Source organism: Patagioenas fasciata, chromosome 24 (genome assembly GCF_037038585.1).
Source record: "Patagioenas fasciata isolate bPatFas1 chromosome 24, bPatFas1.hap1, whole genome shotgun sequence".
Classification (NCBI taxonomy): Eukaryota; Metazoa; Chordata; class Aves; order Columbiformes; family Columbidae; genus Patagioenas; species Patagioenas fasciata.
This window is the reverse complement of record NC_092543.1, coordinates 7,083,904-7,096,328: the sequence shown is the minus strand read 5'-3', so window position 1 is coordinate 7,096,328 and position 12,425 is coordinate 7,083,904.

Genomic DNA, 12,425 nt, shown 5'->3' with positions numbered 1-12,425 from the left:
TTGCCGGTCACTTCCCTAACACACGTACAGTGAGAACCGCTAAGCAGTTTGCCAGGCAAAACTGTTATTTTGCTTCCTATCCCGGAGCAGCGAGAGGACCGGGGTTAGCACACCGCAGCCTGTTACCCCGTTAGTACCGCCCGGTCTCTCCTGACCTGGTCCTGTTGCTTTTTGTCGGGGTTCTGAGACCGCTGCTATGGAGAGATGGGTGTTAGGAAGGGCCCTAATCAGCACGTGGCTGCAAGGAAAGATTTGTTGCTCAGCAATCTTTTAAAAGGCTCCTTTTCCCAAACTCTAATCGTCTTGCCAGCCTCCTGGTTTGTGCCTGAGCAGGACTGTGTGCTGCTACCCCAGTCACGTTTTCTCTCTTTAGAGCCAGTCAGGCTTGTTTTTAAGGTTCAATAACATTCGCTCTTTTCCCCAAAGACAACTATTCCAGTTAGCATCAGTTCAGCAATCACCTTTGCTCTTCGTCTCACCCTGAAGTGTTCGCATAACAGACGAACAAGCAAGTGTAAGCAAATCTTCCTTAACTTACCCCGTCCTGCAGGCTTGGACCCTTCACTTAGCACCCATCTCTAAAACAGGGCTTTAAGTAGGATCCTGCTTGTTCTAAAACAAATCGACTGTTCAGGCCATGGACTTTGGATGTGCCCCAATGCCCAGTTCTCACTTCAAGAAAAGCCAGGCAGTCCCCTCCCCATACAGCAACTCACTGCCAACTCAGATATAGTCCCACCAATTTTGCAGCTACCAGCTGCATAGGGCAAGAAATCTTGCCTAGAAAGAGAGGCCTGGATGCGGTTGTGTCTCCCCAAATCTTCCCATTGCGAAGATCCAGTCAAATCAAGCGGAAGGGTCATTCTCTGCTGCCTGCTAGTGTTCAAACAACGCAGCACTTTGGTTTGCTTTGGTGGGCAGGCCCTTTCATGCTGAGAAAGGAAGGGGGGAAAGCTTGCTTTGCAGAGGGAGGAACATGCTGTACTTGGCTGGATACTTTATTAGGAATGAGCTGAGCTGGTAAATGTCTGCTTTCTATTCTTTATTTTGTTCCAGTTTGTTGGAGACCTCCAGACGTGTTCCACTTACAGCCTGTGCATGCAGAACGGCTGAATGAGAGGGCTGCTTCAGGGAGATTTTAAGGTATTTTTGGCCAGGGTGAACACAGGGAGAATTTGATCTTTAAATATAGAAAAAGACAAAAACCCAGCTTCAAGCAAAGCTGATAAATTCGCGTTATTTGTTCCATGGCCCATTGAACCTTCAAAGAAGCATAAATACATGGCAGCTGCATCTGTCTGTGAACTATGCACTTTATAGATTCACGGAAGAAACATTTACCAACTTATTTTCTAACTGTGTTTAGAAAATACACTGAGAAAACAGAAATAAGGCTTGCTCTATCCATTTCTTTGGGACACTTGTGTGTGCCCAATACCCTCGGGAGCCAGGCTGACTTGCAGCCTGCAGACACGCTATAATAATGAGAAGTAGATCCTATATCATCAAAGTGATTCGGTCTGAAACAAGAGGCAGGGCTTCACACACCACTTCTGAATGCTTCCTAATCAATAACAGCGAAGAACAGCCCTCCTAGCAACACAGAAAGGAGTTCACGTTTGAAACATCAGACCAGGAATCAAAACCAGCGCATCATTCTTGGCACAATATCTGCAACCTCGCAGACCTTTGGGTACAGCGCTTATCCACAAAGAACAAAACAAAACGGTGTTGGGAATCTTTATGGATGCACAAGAATTGTAAGCATATGATGAAAAGCTCTAGAATAGAGACAGATTGAAGTACCACAAAGTAAACCTAAAGAATCTGCATTATTTTAGCTCACTGTTGATGCTGCTCTTCCACTGCTCCACCTTTCTTCTCTTCTCTTCCAGGAGTGCTGGTTCAATGAAGGGAAATAGCCCTAAGACTCAGCTGTTAAGTAAGGGTTTCCAGCTTGTCTGCCAGGAAGGTTATAACAAACAGTGGGGCATAAGCACAGGTGTTCTGGGTTAGGTTTTTGTTTGGTGTTTTGGGGGTGTTTTGGCTTCTAACCCTTCAGGAGTCGTGTTTGAGTGAGTGTGACCCAGCTGCCGCTCACCAGCAGCTCAACCGCCTTGGCTTTAGAGCCAGGTGGGCTCAGGTGACTCATGCTTCTAATTAACGCCCTTGCCTGTCTAAATGAAGCAGAGCTGTGAGGCTGGAGCCAAACAAACCGGTCCCTAGAGAAGAGAACGATGTGCGGCAGTGCTAGTTACACTTACCGTATAGGCTTGAGGACTTTTCATTTCCCGGCTGCTACCTTCCTTGCTTCCATGTTTTGCATCTTCAAGTACCCAAGTCGCCTCCTGATTCCTTTTTAAGTTCCCAAACGCTGCTCGGGTGCTGGCACATGGTGCAGGTGCTGAGCCACGCCAGAAAACTAACGAGAAAAGGGAGAGGGGAGGGAAAACACCCCACATTTCCTGGGGATGCTGCAGCTGCTCTTCTATGGGCTGTTTGGACCACCCAGCTTTAGGGTGGTTCGTGTTCACATAATGAAATCCTTAGCATCAAATTCATCAATATCTTTAAAAAACCCAGCAGAAGGGATTGTATTATTTCTAGTGAACATCATTTCCATTCTGGGATACGTGTTTCCCTTCCTGCCTTCTATTCATGCTATAGCATTTTTTATGTAACGTGGCAGGTAGATGCACATTTTCTTTACTCAGAACAGCTTTCTGTATCAAACCTTTAGCACAGAGCGTGCAGCATCTTCCCAAGACGTTCGCACAGCCCAGGACAGGTGCTCTGGAGCAGTGACACTCCTGTTTGTATGAGGCTGTATTTCCATTTGCTGTCTGAGTCCCTGTGCAGCCCAGTGCAGCCTGGCCCTTGCATTGCTATAGAAACAAGGCAGCAGCGAGAGATGTGCTGGAATCTCCGTATCTGACTGAAAATAGCTCCTACCTACCCAGCATGCTGGAGCCTTTAACAGCCTGACCTTTCCTCTGGAGCCTCCTGTGCTTTGTAACAGGGACGCAATTAGCTCTCATTTGGCCCCATTAAATCTGGCGGATGCAGCCAGCTCTTGTGCTGCCAGCTGGATTCCTGAGATGCTCGGAGGGGTGGTAAACGAGGAGAGTGTGCTGGACCATCTCCCAAGAGATACTGTCCTCCCTCCCACTTGCTGAGCACCTCTGATCCCAACCCAGGCATGGCAGATACATCCCAGCCAAAGGATATCAGAGGACAGACTAAGGGACCAGTCCCGAGTATGAGCGGCTGTGTTTAACACGACGGGAGCGATCCCACCGCCCGTTCAGGTGTCTGAACGTGTGTCTGCGTACATCAGACTGGCAGCACTGCAGACCTGGCAGCAGAGACCTGGCCCTTCTCGTGGTTCTAGGCTGGCTGAATGCAGCTGGGCTGACGTTGCCCATCACCGTGGCATCAGGCATCACCCAAAGGCAATAGCAGCATCCCTGCTGAACCCTCTGCAGCCAAAACAGGCTGGAAATAAGGAAGCACCTATCATTGTGTGATTGGTCATGCTTCTTTGGCATTATTACTATTTGTCCTTCTGTTTGTTGTTTTATGTTTCATTTTCCTACCTCTCTCGGATCTAAAATGCCCCTTTGGTGGGTTCAGCTAATGTTCAACTTCATTTATTCCTACAATTGCAAAGCCTATGTTTGAAGCCAGGCAGGAACACGGTTCAGTAACAAGCTCTATCCAAATTATGCTGCCTTGAGAGTATATTTTAAGGAAAGGCACACGGCATCTGAATCGACCATGTGTTTTAAACTTTCGTGGATTTGAACCTTCATTTCCACAAATTTAACCTTCTGTTAAACTCCTGTTTATATACAGCGCTGTACTGTGTCACACTTCAGAGTGATTTCTCATTTCCTACTGAATAGGGAGCAGAATTTGCTCCTTGCACACTTTCCTGACCCGTGCTGCAATTAACCAAAGATTTGGGCACATGCCTGGGAATAACTTGGATTCCAGGCCTCGCCAGTGGTGCTGCTTTCGATTTGATCTGCGTAGATGGTCCACTCTGAATTCAGCCGTGCCAGAAACCGGAGCTGCCAGTTGCAATTTTTGGCTGGGGCAATCAGGCATATGTTAAATTAAATTGGAAAATTAGTATTATTGGTGCAAATATAAACAGGAGGAGAGGAAACACGCTCCGCATTTTCTGCTTCGTGGGGTTTGAGGTACTAGGAGAATATTCCAACATATGATTGTTTACCAGAGTAGCCGTCCCAATATTTAACATATTCCAGATATTTTGAAGCTTTTGTAATAACAATGGTGCAGATCTGTATCTCAGAGAAGCCAAGGAGAGGCTCTCAGTTGGATTCCACTCAGCCGTACCCTTAACAGGCATAAAGTGGCCCAGCTCCAAAAAATATTAGCAGGGCTGCAAGCATTGACACCAACCAAGGATCTGGCCATATGTGGATTTGGATGAATACTTTGATTTTATATTTTCCAGACACTGTGCAAAACATTGGCTAATTGGCAACATTTGTATTTAAAAGGCACTTAAAATAGTAACTGTATGTGTATATATATATATCTGTGTATAGAAAACTCGGTGCAGAGTGGGAGGAAAGAGCCAAATGGATGTAATCTTCAGGAATGAAGATGGAAGAATTCAGTTTTAGGGCAGCAGCGTTTTCCCTTTGCAACCTCTTGGCGTCCAGTTCCTTCCCACCTCTTTGCAGACCTTGCATTCCTCTGGACACTTGGTTTTTCAACTAAAACAAATAATACAGCAATTCTTAAAGAAAGTCCAAGTGGCTTTTAAGCCATGTGTGTTTCTATTAACATGTTGGTCCGTGCATTTTAGTAGGTTGGTGTATTGAGATGATTATAGAACCGGTTGGCACAAAGAACCCGAGCGAAGTGCGGGTCTCGGACGGTGTCAGAACAGAGACGTTTCTCTTAGGTGCTTGCAAACTCTCTCCAGCTAAAAAGAAAAAGCAGTAGCACTAAAGCAAAAAGCATTTTCATCCTGGCTCTGGGAGGAACTTAAATATTTTGGAAATTCGCTATTCCAGGCAGCCGAGCCGCTGATTTGCTTGTTTGCTGTTCGTGTTGATTGATCACTGATACAACACAAGGATGAACCGCGTTCTCTGCTCACCTCAGGCTGTGCTGCTATCCCTGCCTGCCCAGGGCATGAATTTACAAGGTGCAGACCGCAACAGGCTGCAGGATTTGTCCCATTTCCAGGGGTGCAGCAGCCCAAGTCCCAAGCGAGATCAGCAAACATTGACTTTGGGTTTGTTTGTGCGGAGCCTGATATGAATCCCCACACAAACCCAGCTATATTTACCAAGTAAAAATCTATCCCATTATGAGTCCCCACTTCAGAACCAATATTTGATTTTAATATTATGTGTACAGGCACTTGTAAAACAAATAAACCTGTTTGCATTGATATCTATGCTCTTGGAGACAGTACATCAGATACACTGTTTTGCCCATATATCCCTTTCCAGAGCAGGATCATACAAAACTTTTGAGAAAAGAACGCAAATCGAAGCAACAAGTACAAACCTTTCTTTTGAGGCTGAGAAAGGTGAAGTTTTGCGTTTATGAAGAGGCCTCTGGCTTATGTGAGCCATACAGGCAAAGCAGTTGCCTTTGCTCCTAGCAGAGCTGACTATTGCTTTAACATGCATTCACCTCAGCTGTCACCTCCTTTCTACCTCTGGGAATCACTGGTCACATCCCACAGCTGCGTGGTCACATCCTAGGAGAGGAGCTCTGCCCGTGTCCGGTTTATATTACGGCTGGAATGTGCTGGTCTCCATCTGTCTCTATTTCCAGACTTCACTTCCTTACGCAAAGAAGAGCCAGTAAGTCTCATTTAATCAGTGTATTCGTGATGAATTCACACCCAAGTCTCTTCACAGGCTTTTGGCTTTAGTTATTGTGTTTACACCACCAAATAAGCTACATTTTTTGCTCTTGCATCAGAGGATGTCAGAGCTTGATAGGATAACGGTAACAGTGCCTAGGAGAACTACCTGGTGAACCAAAGGCGGACTGTGGATTCCCACCTATAATGTTGTGCACTGTAACTGAAATATTGCTTCTTCCATGCTCTAGTAACCAGGTCTTTTTTGTGAAGCACTTCCCAGGTCACCACTATTCAGCTCATCAGCTGCTACTGACTTTTCACTTCTCTTATTGATTTGTTTGCAAACTTCAGTATCACTTTAGGCCTCCTCTGAACAACGTAAGTGGGTCGATGAGAACTAAACTCTCCAAACACCAGCGCCCTAATTAACGTGCAAAATTAAAGTGCTAATTGTGAAGTGACACGCGATTCATCTGTCTCCATTCAAAAGCCCTTTATCAGTGTGCTTGAGGCGTGTTTTGGTTTTGAGGCTGCAAATGGGATTGCATGGACCTAATAAAACACAGAACTATGGTAGGGGTACCAACCTGGCAGGTCGAGCATTCCAATAGTGTTATCCACTGGGGAAATTACACCTTTTACTGGCTCAGCTGCAGAATGAACAGCACTAATGCTCCAGCCCTGGCCCACCGAGGCACAGTGAAACAGCATTGGTGCAAGGAGCCTTCACGTGCCGATCTCTGGAGCAACAAGTGATGCTGCTGGGCTTTGAAACTGAAATACCAAGCATGAGCTGTTCAGTTGCATGACTTGGGAATGGCGGGAGGGCTGCTCTCCTTGCATTCACTATATGAGACCGATGCAATGGCTTTCAAGCCTTGGAAACACTGAGGCCAGGGAATTTATGGTCCTTTCTTCTCGCACCAGCTAGACTCGAAGGCTGTTTTTCCCAATGACTCACCAAGTGCTTTGTATCGTTTAATGCTTTCAGAGATAAATAATCCATGACATCATCTAACAAAGAAAGCAACTGTAAATGAAACTCAATTGTGCTTGGCACCTGTTGGGAACAGAAAACCTTTGGTGCCGCATATTGAGTTCCGTTCACTGTTTTAGACCTTTTTTGGCCGATACTTGGTGCCAGAGAATTCTGGAGCATGGGATAATTTCTTCCCGTGGTGTGTTAGGAATATCAGACTCGTGCATCAGCACAACACAGTGCCCTTCCCCGTGAATCATCCAGCCCGTTCCCAGCTCTGTACGGTGACTCGTGTGACCCTGAGGAAATCATTCCGCCCTCCTCTGCTGTCCTGCCCCTCGCCCATCTATCTTGTCCCTCTGGCTGTTTGTGGCAGGGCCTTTTCTTGTGCTTTGCTCATAAGTCATCAAGCACCGCATGCCTAACCCCTGTTTGGCTCTAGACCTCTTTTGTAGGCTTCTAGAAAACACAAAATACCGTCAAGCTTCCAAATGTCAGCACAGATACAAAAGCAAAGAGATCTGCTTGAAAACAGAGACACCTCCTCAGCAAAGCTCTGCTTTGCAAGGTGTTAAATTAGATTGGGCTTTGGAGAATAATGAAGGAAATCCAGAGTATTGTGGGTCTTTTCCGGAGCCTTACACTGCGCTCCCAATATGCTGCTATCTCATCATAAAAGAGCTGATCTTGGAATCATCCTGCTTCACAATACCTCCTCCCCTATCACAATTTTCCAGAAACGCAAAGAGAGGCCTCGCTGCTTATAAATCAGAAATATTTGCTGTGAAAGTATGTCCCTGAAGAATAAGGACCACAACCTTGGATCTGAAATGAGTGAATAGTACAGACCCAGGCTCCTGAGAGCCCCTCTGCCCCAGCCCATCACTTATTCCTTTGAACAAAGGAACAGCCGCTTCCTAGGAGTTTTGGCACAAGCCCTCCTTGTCCTGGCACTGGAGGACTTGCTTACATTCATTAGTGCTGTATGGCATTTGCATAAGCAATGTCTCAACAAGCATGGCCCTTTATCACCGTGATTCATGAAAATGACACAGTGGATGGTTGTACTAACTTTGCCTTGAAATTGGGATGATTTATTCATTAAGGGGGTTTGCTATGAAGTCAGGGCTGTTGCCGTTGTGTGTGCTCACAATTAGAAACAAGGGCTGTATAAGAGAGGTACAGAGCAGGATGAAAGGCTCCTGGGGTCCTCCCTTGTCTGTACTTTCCAAGTGTGCAAGTAGAGGGCAGGAGAACAGCAAAGCCTGGCTCAGAGGCACTGACAAAAATTTGGGGGCACTGAGCGGATCATTATAAATGCTTGTGGTCGCCACTCTAATCTCATTAGCTGTGATGGATCCTGATGATGCCCGTGCTGTAATTTCCATTGCTGTTCAGCATTAGTCCACTTTCTGTGGTGTGTTTCTGAGCAATTAGTATTCTCGTCTTTTCTCCCAAGGGTCATGGGTTGCAGTGCATTACTGAGAAGGATGGGCTGGAAGGAGAGAGGGGGCAGCACCTCTTCTGCAGAGAAAGAGGATGAAACACAAACCAGCTTGCTACAGAGAAAGTAGTGTGCTGATGTCCCACCTGCTGAGCTCAACAAGTGTGACCTCTAGATTCGTACCCTACCTTTGTCAGGTTAAATCCTAGCTCCATCTTCTAGTTTATCTGCAAGACTGCTGTGGGAGAAGGACCTCAGAGCAGCACGCTGCAAGAGGCTTATTGCACGTCTTTAGTGACATTCACATTGCGCCTTCTGGAAATGGGCTTTGAAGATGCAGGGCAGGATGGCTGTGGGATGTGTAACAGAGCCCTGGGTGGCCCCGAAACACACGGAACCGTGTTTAGTAGAGACGCAGCTCACTTAACGCACTCCCTGTGCCATCATCTTCCTGCCCCCAGAGACCATACTGGCTACAGAAATGCCTACTGACCTCCCTAGTCCCTCTGCTTCCCAGGCAGGCCCTGGGGAGTTCCAAAGGCTCGGTGTTGACAGAAACCAGCAACATCGTCCGGCTCAGGGAGCCCACAGGATTATCGCCACTCACGCTAAAGCAGCCTGGAAATGCCTCCGACCCCTCTGCACACAGCAGATATGTCACCCTCTTCAGCCTCGCGGGATCCGTGGTGGTGTTAAAGCAGCGGTGACACCTGACTGCGTGAGCCTGCCATGGATGACACTTCCAATCCGATCACTTATTCGCTCCTAGGGAGCCAAGGGGTGATGCACGCGTGTCTTTTTATAGCCCAGTGACACCAGAAATCCATGCCATGGTCTGCACCCCGAAACCCAGGGGGAGAAGAGGGTGAGCAGGCATGCGCCTTGCCCTCAGCAATGCCTGGAAATGCCCAGAGCTTATTCAGGGCTGTAGATAATCAGCAAGCCCATGTGTTGCAGGTTTTTCCTTACTTTTGGAGTTTGAGCTGATGCCGTTTCCTCCGCAGACCGTGCAGGGTGGTGCAGAAGAGGACAGGATTCCTGAGGACGGGCTGTGTGTGTTAAAAGGAGATAACAAACGAATGAAAAGAGAGCAGGAGACTCTGCACGCTCCCTCCACTTCTTTTCCCTTCAGGCACTAACTCAAGTGCGCCAAGCCAAAGGCATGGTGCCATGTGGAGCACATTAACACCGGAATGTGGTGCAAGTGCTCCCATGCTGAGCAGGGCAGGATGCTGAGCAGGGCTCCCACCGGGATCCCCCCAACCCTGCGTCCATGTAAGGACAAAACTCTGTGTTTCCAGCAATGTGGATGGCATGGGGATTGGGGAGGGGATGGGGAGAGAGGGCAGTTTCCAGACCACTGCTGTGCGCACAGGAGCTTCCTACAAGCATCAGTAAACCACCTGCACACCGCTTGGCAGGGCCAGAAAAGAGTCCACTGCCATTCCCCATGCCACCCCACCGGGCAGGGGGCAGTGATGACACCTGCAGTCTGCATGATCGCACTGTAGGACACACTACCTGAAACATCAGCTATTGTCATCTATCAAGTGACCCCAGCCTGGCCTCGTCTTTGCTCCACTTTACTACAGCAAGTAGATCCTGGGAAGAGCAGCGTACCACCAACTTCTGATAGTATTTTACTATCAGAAAGGAACAGCTTGCCAGGAGTATTTTAAAACGTCTGTTGGTGGAGAGTTTGAGCTCAAATGCTCTTCACATCCTCTCGTTCAGTAATAAATTGTGTTGCTCTTCCAAATGCTCAGTCTGTTTCAGGGACAAAGTGTGAACAGTGCCATCAAAGCGCAGCCCGACCTCTTTGCGTGCCAAAACACGTTTATCTCTCTGCCGATATACGGTTACAATTTGACAGGGGAAAGCAAAACATTTCTTTCTCTTTCAGAGAAGAGTTTCACAAGAAGCTTATAACTACTTTTTGCGCACTGTGGCGCCCGGCAGCGTTTCGGAAGCTGGCCTGGGTCTGGCAGCGCGGCTGCACCAGCGCGGAGCGGTGAGAGCCTCTCCGTGCGCTGCAAAAACACAGATTGAAAGTGATTTCCATGCTTCCTCCGCTCTGGCAAGACTCTCTGCTTGTTTCCCCGCCTCTTGAGCCCTCCTGACACTGAAAAGGGAGCCGCGCCGCCTCCTTCCTCTGAGCAGCTTTCTCCCAGAGGGGTTGGGGAGCTGAGTTTGCCAGAAAACAGCTTTGGGAAGCGCCCACTCGCCTCGGCTCCGGCTGCGCTGGGGCACCTCGAGCAACCGCTGGGCGCGTGTTCCACGCTTGCAGTGAAGACATCAGACTGCACATGCCACGTATACCCCGGGAGGTTTGTCACGTTATCGTGTGGCGGAGTTTCCTTGGAAACCCACGTTTCTACCTGGGGAACCCTCACAGCTTTCCTAGTGTTAATTCCTCTTTCACGCCCAGACCACGCTGCCTCTCTCCAGCAAAGCGCGTCACACTTTCCCAAGCAGCTCATGGAGACAGCGAATGGAGCTGGTTCTTGCATCCATAATCTCAGCCTAGTCCTTCACAGCCCTCAGGAAAGCTCCTCCAGCCACGTCTCCCTGCACAGAGCTTCTCACCCCGCAAGCCACTCTGCAACTCCCTTTCCAAAATGCAAGATAATTGCTTTTTCCTGGTGAGCTCTGCTGCTGTTTGATGCCACCATGTGTCTTAACAGAATTAAGCAGTGCCTGCGGACATCTATCAGATTATCTTGCCAGCAGGTATTGCAAGTATTTTAGACATAAAGCAACCACACAAGGAAGAACATTACCTAAAATTTTGGTTAAACCATAAGGAAGCAAACACAGCCCTTGAAATTGCATGCAATCCACAGAACGGCAACCAAATCAGTGTCACTTGAAAGCGACTGAACTGTAGGAATCCCTTTGTCGTATTTGTTTTGTGTACAGGATGCTAATGAAAATTGATTCGGTTTCTTCACACAAATAGGCTTTGTTTGTTTTAATAAGACGCATTTCTTGGTCCGTCCCTCCCCCAGTTTAAGAGATGAAAGTATAGATATGAAAGACCGGCTTTCCTCAAAGCTACTGCAAAACTCCTCCGGTAATCTCGTTATTAGGAAAACCAGGATCGGTAAATGACAGCTCCTGAGTTTTCTGTGTGCTTGGTTTCTTGTGAGTGAGCAGGAAACCCTGGCGTGTCAACCCAAGCCCAACACATGGTAGAGGTTTCTCTGAAGGCTGCTCAGCTGCACTGGTTCTGTATTTCATCTTTGTGTTAAAGGAAAGGAATATTAACCTCTTTGCCTTCAAATTTCTGATCCAGACCCCCAGTAGCATAGGTCAATATAACTCCATTGATTTTTAACTACGCAGTGCTGAGTTACGCCCTCGAGCTGTGGTCCTTTTTTGCTATAATCAGAGGTTGCGTAGATGGTTCTGTTTTCCTGCTCGTAATCAGCCACCCCCAAGTGATCCAAGTGCGGCTCACAAGGGTGAGGTGGCTGCCAGCTGTGCCAGCTGTGCCAGCTGCTGCCCCACCGCCCACCTCTTTGCTCAGCCCCTCAGGGTGTGCTCGCATCACCACGTGTACTACACAGACTATAATTTAAAATCTATTAACTCTGAACACCAGTACAGCACATAAAGCTGACTGGCCCTTGCCGTACTGCAGGAAGTTCCTGCCCCTAGTTATTCCTATAAATCATCCCGGATAGGGAAGGACCCAATCGATGGGGAAAAATTATACCACAACATTAGATTTCATCATACATGACTTGAGCAATTACTCCTCTGTCTTGTGGTATGAAGAATCATGAAAATAAATAATCTCTCTGTGCCCAAATGAAGTGTTTATGGGGCAGTATTACCTATCCTGTATTTCTTACTTAAAACCATACATTAATTTCTTTGCACTTACAAGCAGTCAATAATTTTTTAAAATTTGATGTTATGTCAAATATACTAAAACTTCGTGCCCCTTTGATAAAAAATGTTGTGCCCCACTACAATTTGTCCTGTACATGTGCAGCAGGTCCCGTGATTTATGTTGTGCCACCCAAACAACAGCAGAAAGGAGGCGCCCTCTCACTTGCCAGCATTAATGTTCTCATCAGCCCTTTCGGGAACACTTTCCCCATCTCTCTTCAGTAGCCGGGCTCTGTCACAGG